The following is a 14,860-nucleotide window of genomic DNA, read 5'->3' as shown; positions in this document are numbered from 1 at the left end:
GGACTTTAAAATGTAATTCTGGCACCTCAGCTTACCACGTTCACAGGGAGCTGATGGATGACACACGCCTTGCCGTCTCAAGCCACCACTCCGCTGCGTTCATTGTTACCATAAAGCACCATGACCACGGCAGAAAGATGGAGGAAAGAAGCCAAAGTTTGACAGAAGCAGTGAAAAAGTGCCTGAGCCATGTTCTTATCACTCCATGAGGTTGTTAACCGTTGCTTTAAAAAAAAGGAGTCGAGGTGAGAAAATACCTGTACGAAGCGTTCGAGAGAGACCGCTCTGACAGGCTCACCTCGAATGAAGCCGGCACAGGTTCCCATTCACACGTCCTCTCCTGAACAGGACCCCACGTTTGCATATTCCCCACCTCCAGATACAACAATCCGACCGCCATTCATGCCGAGTCCAGCAGCTGGGTCGGCTGAATAGGTCTTGATGATGGTAATTGCTGCAGTCTGTATGGCTCTGCACTGCACTAATGGAGAAATGAACTTGAAAATTAAGGTGATCTGAGCATGTTCTGTAAAAGATCAGGTTTCGCCCCATATTCTTAAGGCAAGGATGAAAAACTATGCAAAAAAAAAAAAGTGAAGACAAATTTTGCAAACTTTTTTTAACAGCTGCAAACAAATCTGTGGTGACATAATAAAAATCTATAGTTTTACATGAAAATATTCACAGGGACTCATATCATTCCATCAGTTTGATTTTTGCTCAGCATATGTTAGTTTGATGCAAGAGGCACAAATTGATTGTGTTTGAAAGTATATAAAAATCACTTCATATGAGGAACAATGGCCACTGTCTTCATTTCTCAAATCTCTTACTACCTCACACATGACGTACAAACATAAGCATCAGAATTTGGACTATATTTTCAAGGTGTGCTCACATATTGGTGTTGCGTCTGCTGATGGCGCCGTGAGTAAGATGAAACATTGCTTGTGGTATTGAGTTATTGAGGAACCCAGTTCTAATTTAAGTATGTTAAGTTGTCGTGGCAGAAACCCGTTGTGTGTATTGATGATATGTGGCTTAAGCAATCAGATATCTGGCAACGCTGCTTGTGCTGCTGATGGAGGAAATCGGGTGGCACTTCAGAACTTCATTAAAGGTGTGGGTGACAGAAATGCTTATTCCTCTTCAACAAACTGATAACACTCAAGCAATTATTTCTTGTTTCAATCTCTACATTTACGTAAATCAAGAGGAAGCCTTTGACCAACCAGTTGCGAGCAAGTCCCATCAGTATCTCTGTAATACGTTAAATTGTGTGTCACGGTACGGAGGAATGAGCAGCCACCAGAGTACAATATGAGTCAAATACAGGAATTAAATAAACGGAACATACAAACAGGACACAAAGGAAAACCACAACGCAATGCAACAGTTAAACAACATTAAAGGCCGACCGGGACATGAGACATCAACTGAAATATAATTTCAGCGTCCTGTATGTTGTTAAGTCACTTTAATCATGTTAAAAAACTTACAGAAAATATGGATACAAATGTGAACATTGGGTTTTATGGTAACTGTGGGATGGTTTTGGTGCACATGAGGCCAGACAAGGACGAGCAGGGGAACAATTACCCAACTGCGAAATTTTGGAAGCGTATAAGTACAATTCATGTATGGGATCTGTTTCATGCCTGTTTGAATCCTTGAGTTACATTTCAAACGATGCTCTAGTATACTATGAACGCGAAAGACTTTTGTGCTATTTATACAATAGATTTAGGTGCCATTCCACCCATGGGACCCATGGGACAGGCACCACTCTGTACTCGACAACTAAATCTATTATATGTCATGAACAGGGGCACCCGAGGCTGCATGTCTTTATTCACACTAAAGAGAAATAATAGCAAGACATCACTCAGAACAGAGTGATACGAAACATTAACAGGCCACGGCAGACAGAGAAGCAGGCTTGAAGTGGCGTGGAAGTGAAAATGGAGAAAATGGTGCGTTGGTCATCCACTCCTAGTGCTCAAGCATCAAGGGAGATATTCTGGGGCTGCAAGTGGGCCGTGTTCACAAATGTCAGCCTTTTAAAATGAAAGAACACTCCCGACGTGCCACTCCTATTGCAGAACCGTGAAACCTTCTAATTGGTCTGTACCTTGTAAATAAAAGAAAAACCGCATGCAAAATATCTCGCTTTATCGTTGTTAGCATCGCACCTCTGTGTGTGTCGCACAGGCAGACATCATTCCCGTGCTACTCCACCATACACTATTAAGTGAAAGTGAAGTGTTTGTCATTGTGAAACACTGCAGCACAGCACACGGTGACACAACGAAACGTGTCCTCTGCTTTTAACCATCACCCTTGGTGAGCAGGGGGCGGCCATGACAGGCGCCTGGGGAGCAGTGTGTGGGGTCGGAGCTCGGTGGCACCTTGGCGGCTCGGGATTCGAACCCACAACCTTCTCATTACGAGGCCGCTTCTTTAACCGCTAGGCCACCGCTGCCCCAATGTGTGCATTACACGATTACGGTTTATTAACTCTCGAAGCTGCTAAACCAACATTGGCACATCTTTGCATCCCGCCATTTGGCCCCGACCGTGAGCTTAACGGGGCGTTGCCGTTCACTTATTAGCTTGGCCTTCCTCTCGCCAGCGCATAAAAGCGGACGCGGCTCCGCGCCGGCCTTTTTTTGGGGGTGCAAACGCGCTCACAGCCTTGGCGTCCATTCCATTACCTTGCACGTCCCAGCAGGCGCATGGTACTTGGGGAAACAATGATTCGCGGGCGCACTTCAATCCACCCCCAAGCGTTTTTATCAGCATTCGACGCCGCAGAATCCCCCAGTCCCCCCCCCCCTTCCTCTGGTTGAGGGGCGCTGCTTTTTTTTGGGGGGGGGAGCGGCAAGGACAAAGGCACCGGCTCAGTTGCACGGTAAACACCGGTTTGTTTGTCGTCAGATTGCATCTCATTTGAATTGCTGGTCAGAATGACAGTTCGGAATCCTCCGGAGAGACGGAGAGAGGCGCTCCGCAATCAAACGTGTAGCAAAAGGTTGAGTGAGTCGACGGCGTAGCCGGAAGAAAGAAAGAAGGAAATGGATGCCTTACAGGGCAGAACTGGCTTATAGTCTAACGGAGGGGGGGGGTACGCAAAAGAGGGAGGGAGACGGGGCAGATTGGGGATAATAAAAAAAAATCACGAACGCGCATTTATAAGCACGTCTCTATAGTAACCAGCCACTAATTTGGCTGGTGGGAGGGAGGGAAAGCGATGGAGGGCAAATGGGAGCAGCATTTACTAGAGCCTCCAGAGCCAAGCCTGTTATTACACAGGTTGATAGGGAGGGACGGAGGAGGGGAGGGAGAATATAGAAAGGGAGACACAGGTAGAGCATGGGGGGAGGACATGGGGGGGGGCAATTGTAATCATTTATCAGCATTGATTCGATTTTTTGGACTTCGGGTCGCCTGAAACGGGGAGAGAGGGCTGGAGGGAGGCAGAGGACAGGAAAAGACCGAACGGGGCAGATGAAGAGTGATGGGACTAGCAGGAAAAGACCTGCGGGCTGGGTTGTCATTTTTTTTTTCCTCTCGTTGCCCCTCCTGAGCCAAATGAAATTACAGGTTTGATTTTGTTGCAGTATTTCTGCAATAAGCGCGGATGGGATTAGCAGCGTTGGCCGAAACGTCGGCCTCTACAAAGCCCATAATGGGACGGCTCTGCCGAGACAAAATGGCTACAGCGCAGCGGAGGCGGTTTCTGCTCCTGTCAGGGTGGAACGTGCTCCACATACCCGAGCGCGCCGCTGAGGTCGATTCCGACTCCGAAACCCGGAGATGAATCGGGAATCGGGAGAGGGAGCCCCAAATCACTTTCCAATTTATATTCAGGCTTCCAGCTCCGGCTGAGCTGGAATTGACCTGAGCTAATGACCTATTAAAGAGGACGGTAGTCTTCACCGTTTTTTACGGCGCTGCGTGATTTACCGCCTGCGATTTTTCCCTCGTTTTTTTGGGGGGGGCTCATAAATGGTATTAAATGTGTTGGAATGAGGCAAGTCGTCTTTGCACAGTTAACCTTGGATAGTCACACAGGGGTGAAACTCATCAGCAGAGGAGGCTGTTTACGCCGTGCCCGGGTTTGATAGATCCCTCTTGGACCTGTGAGCATGATGCTGTTCTGGGCTGAAACAAAGCTTGGATGATTTAATGTTTAAAATGAAAAATAAAGGTAAAAATGGCATTGAATTATGCATCCCTGCCAAAATATCTTAAATTCATCTGCTCTAACTGTAGTAATGGTGTCATTCAGGTTTCCTCCTGTGGTACACAGGGAGCCTCTGAGAGCATTGTTAATATTCACTATATGTATTTAAATGCAGTGTAGTTATTATTCTTACTACTGTAATAATGTAGTACAGTTAATGTCATCCTTTCTGTGTGTTTGGCTGAATTGTGGACTGGGAATGACAGACAATAATAAATAGCATGTATATTATAAATTTCATTTCAACTAGTTCAACTAGTTCAACTAGGCCTTCGTTACCTCTAAGGCAACATATTTAAGGTGGTACTGTTTGTTAAAAGTTATATTAAGAATGAAAGCTCTTACAAATGAAAACTGTGCTTCATTCCAAACCCAGTTTGATTTATGAATGGTGTAGAGACAAATTAGATAAATATGGCAGCTGACAGGTTTTTTTGTTCATTCTTTTGGAGAACGCATCTAACAATTCAAGTTCCATGACAGGAAATTTGTGCCAGAGGTTTAATTGCTCAGTGCTGAGGAACAGCGCCTTTTCAGAATGAACAACGCTCCATCTGGAAGTCGTCTGTGATGTAAAAATTGCCCTGTCCTTACAGTTGAGTCTGCAGCGCACCACTGAGCCTGGCTCTAGTCTTTTGGTCAAGTTGCATGTCCGGCACCTTCGAGAACCAGGCCTGAAATCGGGTTAGATGACTGATGCCTCCCTTCACTTGGGGCAGTGGTGGCCTGGCAGGTAAAGAAACGGACCCGTAATTGGAAGGTTGCCGGTTCGAATCCCGAACCGCCAAGGTGCCCCTGAGGTGCCAGTGAGCAAAGTACGGTGCCCACACACTGCTCCCCGGGCACCTGTCATGGCTGCTCCCTCAGTGGATGGGTTAAATGTAGAGACCACTGTGCACTCTCACTTCACTGGCACTGCCATCGTTTTAGGTGCATATTAGTGATCATGTGATCTTTGTGTGGGATTCTGTCAAACACATATTGGTTACAAAAAAATAATAATAAAGAAAAAAAAAAAACTCCAGGGTCTCACACACACCATTCGCTTACACAACTATTCATCTAGTGTGCATCCCTTTGGAAGCCTGAGAACCTGAAGAACACCCATGTCAACACAGGGAGAGATTTGAACCCCCAGTCTCGGAGATGTGAGGCCACAGCGCTACCCACTGCACCACTGACGCAAAACTGTTGACACTGACGTGTTTAGTCTGATTGTACAACAGAAAAGATTGGAGAAGTAATCTCGATGCATTAAGGCATGGGGAGAGAGTGTTAGTTGACTCCTTCTTGAAATTTGATATCCCAAAAATGTTCGATGGAAAGAAAATTGCTCCTCATCGAATTTTGGCAGAAAATTTCTTGCTACCCGAAGGAAAACCTCTGAGCGGTATTTCATGCTTACGCACAGAAGAAGATGTTGGCTGGGTTCAGCTCATATCTTCTGAAAAAATAAAGAAATGGTTGTTAGCATAATTATAGTATTATTTTGACAAATGCCAGTGAATTATCATAACTAAATATACTATATGTTTTTAAATACATAATAAAAATGTATACAGTTCTGTACAAATGTTATGTAATAAGGTTGTGCTATTATTGTGTACAATTGCTGCGTTGTCACTCGCTTTGTGCACGTGGAGTTGACACGCCCTCCCCAGGTTCACGTGGTTTCCTCCCGCCGTCCAGAGGCGTGAACTCTGAGTAGATTGTCCGTATGTGTGTGTGCGGGTGACTGGTCGGCACCGTGTCCTGCACCAAATGTCCCGCGATGGGCTGGGTAGCGGCTGCAACTCTTCTTATGAATGGTAATATTGAGATTTACTGTTTAACAAAATTCTGAAAATTAAAAGCAATTTCTTTTTTATTGGTATGCCGTGTGCTGTTCATTTAACATGCTTGTTTATATTTGTGAGAAATCGGTTTGTCGTTTACCATATTTATAATAAGAAATATTCTGGATCATGTCACCATGAAATTAGGAAAAAAAATATTTTAGACAAATTGTTTTAATTGAATTCTTTTTAATCATTCGAAAGAAGTAGATTGTACCCGATTGACAGTCGTAACACTTTTACAGGATAATGTCATAAAATACGCGGCGTGATCAGCACTCTGATCCAGTTATGTCAGTATTTCCCGTATGTGTGTGTGTATGTGTGAGTGAGTGTGTGTGTATGTGTGTGTGAGTGTTTTCTTTAGCTTGCTTGCTTGGCAGCTGCTTGTTTTCCCACATTGCAGCTCACCGACACTGCGGCTCGGTTCTCCATTTCTATGCGACTCCGGAGGAAAACAAAAGGCAGCCAACTCCCAGACTCAGCAACGCCGCCGCCAGAGACCGGTCTGAAGTTAAAATGGAGCAGGAGGAAGACCACGGCCCGGAATGCAGAATTAATCGCATGCCTTCGTTTCCCTGGGGGGTGGCTGGGTCGTGTTGCAGGGGTGTTGCCGCAGCTCCGCCGCGGTGCGGGGCGCATTAGCAGTCGTGTAAAGCTGTCGCTGTGACTGATGGCGGGAGCGTCTCAGGTGTTACCTCAGACTTTGCGGAGTAGCACCGCAATGATGGGACACACACAGTCAGCTAATAGCTTGCGACTTCCGCAACAGCAGCTGGCACCTCGGGGGAAATGTAAATCCCACAGAGACCCCCCGCCCACGGCTCCGGAGGCACTCACCTACACCCATACACAAGCACACAACCTGTACAGTGAGATGTGTGATGAAGGCACATTACGATTTCAGCGATGGTTCAGCATGGTGTAAGATGGGAAATTCCAGGTCTCCAGCACTTTACCCTTTGTCTTTAAAGAAGACCCCCCCGCTTGTGTGAGGTGGTGGCCTAGCAGTTAAGGAGCGCCCCCCCCTGATCAGACAGTCGCCGGTTCGAATCCCGATCACCCCGAAGGTGCCACTGGTGCCACACACTGCTCCCCGGGCGCCTGTCATGGCTGCCCACTGCTCACCAAGGGTGATGGTTGAAAGCAGAGGAGACATTTCATTGTGTCACCGTGTGCTGTGCTGCATTGTACAACAATCACTTTCACGTTATCAATATGCAGCCTTCCCCAAGCAAGCAAGAGGTGTCACCAGGGTGCCAAAGGGCCAGCAAATGACCTGAGGTGCCATGATGGGAAAGTCTTGTTGGGGGAGTGACCACTGTGTACCTGTTTCAGGAGTTCTGTTTGGACAAGGCTGAAAAATCTAAGGACAATTTGATTGGTCTGTGGCAACGTTTTTGTGAGCCAAAATCCTAGTAAAAGAGTTTCTGTTCAAGGTTACTGACTCTTCTTTTCCTCCTCCATCAGGGGCTTGGGGGTTCTCCCCCAGCTTCTGGGCCTCTCTCTCCCCCTGTTTCTCTTCCTCTAACCCTTTCTCTTTTATTTTATTTTGGGTTTTTCTGTAACATTGACACCATTTTTACATACAATACTTAACTATGTAACTGCAGCAGTAACCTACCTGTGTTAAGACATTTTAAACTTCTGTCACGGTTGCCATTCAACCTGCTGGGCTACTGGGGGCGCAGGGGTGTACTAGACCCCCTCAAACCAACACCAAGGTAACGCACAGCATAAACAGGGGAAGAACGAGACCAGGACGACGCAAAGTCATTCGCTGAATCCCATCGTGTCTGTGCAAGCTTTTCTCTTGACTGCCTCACACTGACCGCCTTGTTCCTGACCATTATCTCGGCTTATCTAAAAAGCCCTTAGTTGTGAACAGATGTTATAAGCATAGAGAACAGAGAGAAGCAGGGGAGAAAGGGAGGAATGGGTGCTACGCTACAGAAAACATGAGGGGGTTTGCCATCCAGTCTTTCTTAAGAAGTTGAAGTTGCACCATAATGAAATCTGTTCCACCACTTCAGTTGTGTTTTAAGATACACACAAGAAAGTGGTGGATGGAAGTTACTTCCCTGGTGGACTAGTGCATGGGGTCCAGAGATCGCAAGGAAGAGCGCAGAATTACCAAAATTATATTACTAAGCATTAAATGTATAAACAACACAATGTATTATCCAACAAGAGGATAATCAAACTCTGTATAATCCTGTATAGACTAGAGCTGTAAATGTCGGCCCGGGTCAGGTTGAGTTTGTACTAAATTTCTATCATTTTAGTCGGGTCGGGTCGGCTTGATCAGCAAACACAAACTTCCGCTCTATAGTACCTATCCTTTCCGAATGATTCACTGCTTGTAAATTTGTTTTTCGGTGATTGTTAATAGAGTTTTGCATGTTGTTTTACTAAACCGTAGTTTTTTAATGAAATGTTCATTTGATTTGCAATTCTTGGCCATCATCGTAAGGAAGCAGACCTGAAATCAGACGTTTGCGGGTTCAAATCCCAAACTACCAAGGTGCCACTGAAGTCCACTTGACCAAGATATTATCCCTAAACCTGCTCCTGTCATGGCTGCCCACTGCTCACCAAGGGTGATGGTTAAAAACAGAGAACATATTTTGTTGTGTAGTGCTGTGCTGCAGTGTTTCACAATGACAATCACTTCACGTTCACTCTTTATAATACAGATAACCTGAAGGATGCCAATTTTTTTTTTATTTCTGCATAAACATTAGGCTGATGTGACATTATCAAACAGGCCCACTGCACAATGTCTTATTAAAGCACCAATAAAGAATGACACATAGTGAGATGGGACATAAACATGTTTACAGAAAACATTAGGTTTGTATTGGTTTATGTTTTCATGCATTTCGGTCCATTTTATTCATTTATTTATTTTGTGGCACATCTGCCTGGAAACATCTGCAATATATGGGGCACTATAAAGTGAAATTTAAATCAGAGCAAACTGTGTTATGTTCTGTGTGGGAGGCTGTTGCACTGCTTCCTTAAGCAATGCAAATGCAGAGAACTCAGAGACGTGTCAGTGCATTCAGGCATAGAAACAGCCCTGGAGAGACAGACCAAGACTTCAAAAAAAAAAAAAAATTAAACAAGGGTGGAGGGAGTCTCTTCAGCTTCCAAAATAAACTAAAGAAAATAAAAAAGAAAGGATGTAGCCGGAAAGTGCCGGGGTGCTGAGCCCAACCTTAAACTCTAGCCTTTACCCAAATAATGCTGGTCCTCATGACGCCCGAGGTGTTCCAGGTACCCCTGTGTGCCTATCTGTTCTGGAAAAGCCAGGCCCTATCACTGGTGTGCTCCACCTTAATCCCGCTAATCCCAGTCCTCCCACCGGGAGCATTGTGACGCTTGGCGCCCAACCGACTTTGATCTGAAAGCCCTGCTGGAAAGCAGCATGTCTTGCCCCAGTCTAAGAGGGAAGCTCTTCACGGCTTCTGTGCCAGGCGTCTGATAGTCTGAGCAAACAAACAACAAACAAAGAAAAAAACCCAAACTTTGCCCATTAATGGACTTCTTCCCCACCAAAAAAAATAAAAATTTGGCCTAATCCCTTTGGAAAGGACATGAACAGGGACAATCTGGTTCTCCAGAATGGGCTCAGTGCATGGTGGTCCACATGGCCATCTTGATCCTTCAGCGCCACGCGGGCGTTTAATAAATCAACAAGTAAATCGGTGAAGAATAGAGTGGAGATTTATTGCACTTTTTTTCCAAGTCGAAGCGTCCTCGAGCCCCCCCCCCCTGATGAAATACCCCAGGGTTCCTGCAAGGTTGACGCAGCCTGCTTACAGTACAATTAGCATTAGCATTAGCGGTTTGGAGCAGGTGCGCAGAGTTTGATTTAGCTTGGCCGGACTTCAAACCTTCGGGACTGAAATCCAATTTGTCCAGGCAGCTGGTGATTTGTAGTCGCTCGCAGTCCGCGCAGCCGCGTCCTCCGACGCCTTACGCCGAGCGGCCCGTGTTAATTTGGCTCTTTCCTTATATCACCGGGGGGGAAAAACAACCCCACTGGTAAGGAGCTATAAATGTTAAGATGAGATAAGTGCGGTTTTGGTTACCGTGACCCGAAATTAACTCATTAGGAAGAATATGAGTTGCTGAGCTGCGGACCACGGTGGAAGCTCAGGTAAATGAACCCGTGTCAGGCTTGTCCTTTCGGTCCATTTAACCGGATCCACGATTCATTTCCCATTCAAGTGGCTGCTATCCATTTTAGAATGAGATGACAAAAGGGTTATTTCCCTGAATCAGAATAATTATACTGCAATGTCTGCTTCGTTAGATTCTCTGAAGACTGAAATGGTTGTCGGTTCTCAGTTTATCGGAATGTTTCTTCTTTCTTTTGCCAGTACCTACGGCATTATGTTTATGACAAGATAAGGGGGAAATGACTGCTAAAACATAAACTTCCGTGCATTTGATTGGTTGCAAGATGAGGGCTAATGGACAGGTCGTCAGTGCATTTCAGGGTGCAAACAAACACACTCTAAATGCTTCATTTAGACCATCAAACACAATAAATGTGATAACAGTGCAAATCAGTTCAAAGAGTCTCCACCCAAAACATTCACATTATGACAAGGTCAGCCCTTTTACACATTTGGAGCCCTAGTCAAGGTTTTAGGTGGGGCGCCTCAGAACGTCGCCAGAACGGCAGAGGAGGGTCTGACTGAACACCGTTTCATTACAGCGATACAGTGGGAGCAGCAGCCAGAATGCTGCTTTTTAAACCGTCCTGGTTGACAATTGTTAAGGGCGTGTTCAGAATGCCAAACGGCACTTGCACACGAACGCCCAGTGGCATTTTACCACTATGCAGTGTAAAAAACAGTGTTGTGGATGATTAAACAGAATTTTTTAAAGCACTTCTTCTAAAAACGCATTTTGTTATCCTGGATATTATTATTTTTGTGCCGCCCCCTGGATCGATTGGCCTATACTGCCTATGCCACGGGCCAGCCCTGACCATTGTGTTACATGCATAACCATCCACCGTCTCTCTGGAAACGACCTATTACCTACACAAATGGGGCACATGGACCCTCGCACAGACATTCACACACAAACAATGGGATAAAATGACTTGTGACAGAACAAGGAATGAACACATCAAAGATACATTTATACTAGTAATCATGTTACCCCTAGTAGAGTCAGGGGGAACAAAAGTGGTAAAGATTAAACAAAAGACTCAGATTAAAATGCAGCATTTATCGTACTAGGAAAAGTCACACCGACTCAGATCATAATGAAACACAGACTAGGAAGAGTCACACAGACTCTTAAAATGGCCGCTCTACCGTGCGTCCACACAGCGGAAGGAATGGAAGAGCAGGGTCGTGTGGGGAATGAGGAATGGGCGTGGCCTGGTAGCCGTGACCAGGTGAGAGAGGCCGCTGGGGGAGATCACTGTTGCACACAACACAAAGCCAACATGAGAAGATTGCACCGGAGTACAGGGAAACGTCTGGAATGTGAATGCCTGACACCATATATCCCTGAGTGTTTGGATTTTGCCTTTGGTGAATCCAGCAAATGTCAGACCTCTCACACTGAGTTAATTCACAGGTTCAAAACACCCCAAAATAAAAACTGGTAGCCATGGAAGCTAATGGCAGAGGTTGGCATTTTTACAGCTTTGTGGCATAAGAAGCTTCATATATACATCAAATGAATGTAACGTTTCGGCCATTTCCTTTAATCGTGGTTATTGCTGGAGCGTTTGGTGAATGGTCGTGTTCGTGTTTGGAGTCTGGTGCTGTTGTGTGCCAATTTGAACCAGTCCATCTGCTCGCCTGTGTGCGTGTGTAATTTAGCGGTCTTCCCCCAGTGTTGGTCCTACTTCTCGACTGATTTCATCCACAATGCAGTCGGCAGCCGTGCCGCTCGGTGTACAGTCCTTTCAGCTGAGGGCGTCTTGTTCAGCACGTGCGCTGTTGACCCCGCCTCCAGGTAAAGTGTGCAGTAAGGTTCGTGCGGCGTGATGTACCACAAAGTTTCTGCCTTCACCGTGAACTGTCGAAATTGTTTGTTGGTTTGTGCGTTCTCCAAGGTCACGCAGTGGTCCACACACGACAGGGACACGTGTGACACCTTCCACTGTAGCTGCAGACTCGTCCAGTGCTGACGCTGCTGTATTTGATGGTGCTTAATGAGATTTTATGACTTTACACGCTCCAGTCACCCATATATAGCAGTAGCTGCATGCAGTGTGGTGTTCACATTTGTGATAAGTGTGTCTTTGACCTCCCCCTGCTGAGACGTGTGGACACCGGTGCGTTCAAGTTCCCCTTGTCCAAGTGCGCTCTCTGCCCCCCACTGCTTTTTAGCAAAAATGATTTTGTGTTTTTGTTAGATTGTCACGGCTTCCGCCGCACCCCCTGGGGGCGCAGAACCCCCGTACCGACCTGGAAACAGAAGAGGCAAGAAAGGGCAAAGGTCAACAATGAGTATAAAAACCACACAGAAAGACCATGACCCTGCGAACTTACCGTCGATCATGCCTCACATTGTTGTAAGCCGTTCATTCTGACTGATTAATTCTGATTGATCTTACCTCAAACCTCCAGCTTCCATCCCTCCCGCCGTGGAACAATCCGGGGGAGTCCAGCAGCACGGCACGGCAAGCCCCAGTCCAGGCGTTTCCTCTCCAGCGTCCCACGCCGCTAGCTTCTGATCCCGACCGGTGACCTCGATGTAAAATGAGTGATGGCTGCATCAATGTTGTTCAGCATCTGAAGAAGGTGGTTAATTCTGCTGGGCAGGTAAATCCACATAATGTTGTGTATTTAGCCCAATCCACGTTCTGACCAGTTGTATAGTTTTGTTTTGCATTTCGGTATATGAACATTTTTAAAAGAGGCTGAGTTGGCTGCAGGACAAGTCGTTCTCGTGGCGGAGCGATGATGATAAAGGTGGTAGTAGCCTAGTGGGTAACACACTCGCCTATGAACCAGAAGACCCAGGTTCAAATCCCACTTACAGCCATCGTGTCCCTGAGCAAGACACTTAACCCTAAATTGCTCCAGGGGGACTGGCACTACTGATTGTAAGTCGCTCTGGATAAGGGCGTCTGATAAATGCTGTAAATGTAAATGATAAGGTGAGGATAATCCGAGAAGAATAGTCTGGGGACAAGGAAAGAAGGCTGAGGGTGAAAGGCAGTGTATGACGAGGGCCAGAGGGTGTTTATGTGGGTCGTTGACCTCGGGTCCTTCCTCTTCCAGGTCAGCACCACCTGGGTCGACCGCACGCCCTCTGGTGGTCCGGTGGTGTGCCGGCAGCCATGACAGTAAGGGACTGTCCCCACACACCGCTCCCTGGGCGCCTTTCATGGCTGCTTACTAGGTTAAGAATATTGAGTAATAACACCCTAATTCTGTGAAACACCCAAAAATGTCTCTCCCTGTGGTTTTAAATGTGCATACATGAACTTCGCAGTAGTGTTTTATTCTCTGCCTTGGAGTCGCCCAGCACACATACACACAAAAACATGCACAATACAGTATGTACACATACCACATACCCTCCATGCTCCAAGAACAAGCCAGCACAGAAGGCACCTAGTCTCTCAGACCTAGGCTTCTGATTCAAATGCATTGATCTGCTTTGTGTGTGTGTGTGTGTGTGTGTGTGTGTGTGTTACCGTCTAATACCCCATCCCTTGTTATTTGTACCTAGCTTTCTACTCCAGTGATGCCAGAACATTTCACATGTACAGAATTTGGTGCCCAATGTGAGCACTGTCTTGCTTGGGATTAGGCTGCTCATAATGAACATGAGGAGGGATCAAGCTCACAACTATATTTTACGCTGCAGAGAACAATCTCTGGATTATTGGAGCCTCCACTGCTTATGGGATTTAAGTATCGGAGAGCTGGGGAGGCAGGTTGGTTTGCTCTTGGTTTGAATGAAAACAATAAACATGACATGGACTCACAGGATATCATATTCAACAAATGTGAACAAATTATTTCACTTTTTAAAGTAAAGAATAACTTACTCAACACATTTTTATGAATACTAAAGAGAATAATAAAGAGTGAGTAGTATCAAATGTAGTTGAGAATGTTGAGGACACATTGGGGGAAGATTAGATGTCTTTTATAGTTATAATAAGGGAGAAATGAATGATGCAAACACTACTTACGACACAAGGTTTTAATAAAATAAACATGGCAAAGGGGCTTAGACAAAGACACATTAAAACGAGGACAAGAACACACTACTCCACATGGGGAATGGTGCAGGACAGAACAAAGAAGGGACACAGTATGGATACATTTACATTTACAGCATTTATCAGTCACCCTTATCCAGAGAGATTTACAATTAGTAGTTATAGGGACAGTCCCCCCTGGAGACACTCAGGGTTAAGTGTCTTCCTCAGGGACTCAATGGTAGTAAATGGGGTTTGAACCTGGGACTTTGTGGTCATGTGGTTTATAGGCAAGTGTGTTACTCGCTAGGCTATGTCTGGGATTGTGACATGTCAGTCTGCATCTTGTCTTTAGGTCACAAGAGGCACATGGGACCAATGCGCTCCACAAGCCACTAAACATCAATCTAACCCTGAGCACAAATGGTGGGCTACAAACACAAACTCAACACCTTAACACAACAGCAACATGAACACAACACTACACTACACTACACACACATTGGCCTCCACCACCCGATCATTTTATGTCACATTTACTAAATATTCTGTCTATTTGGAATATCGCACAGCAATAAGTAT

The sequence above is a fragment of the Denticeps clupeoides genome, chromosome 20, assembly GCF_900700375.1.
Source record: "Denticeps clupeoides chromosome 20, fDenClu1.1, whole genome shotgun sequence".
NCBI classification, from domain to species: domain Eukaryota; kingdom Metazoa; phylum Chordata; class Actinopteri; order Clupeiformes; family Denticipitidae; genus Denticeps; species Denticeps clupeoides.
This window is presented reverse-complemented; position numbering follows the sequence as displayed.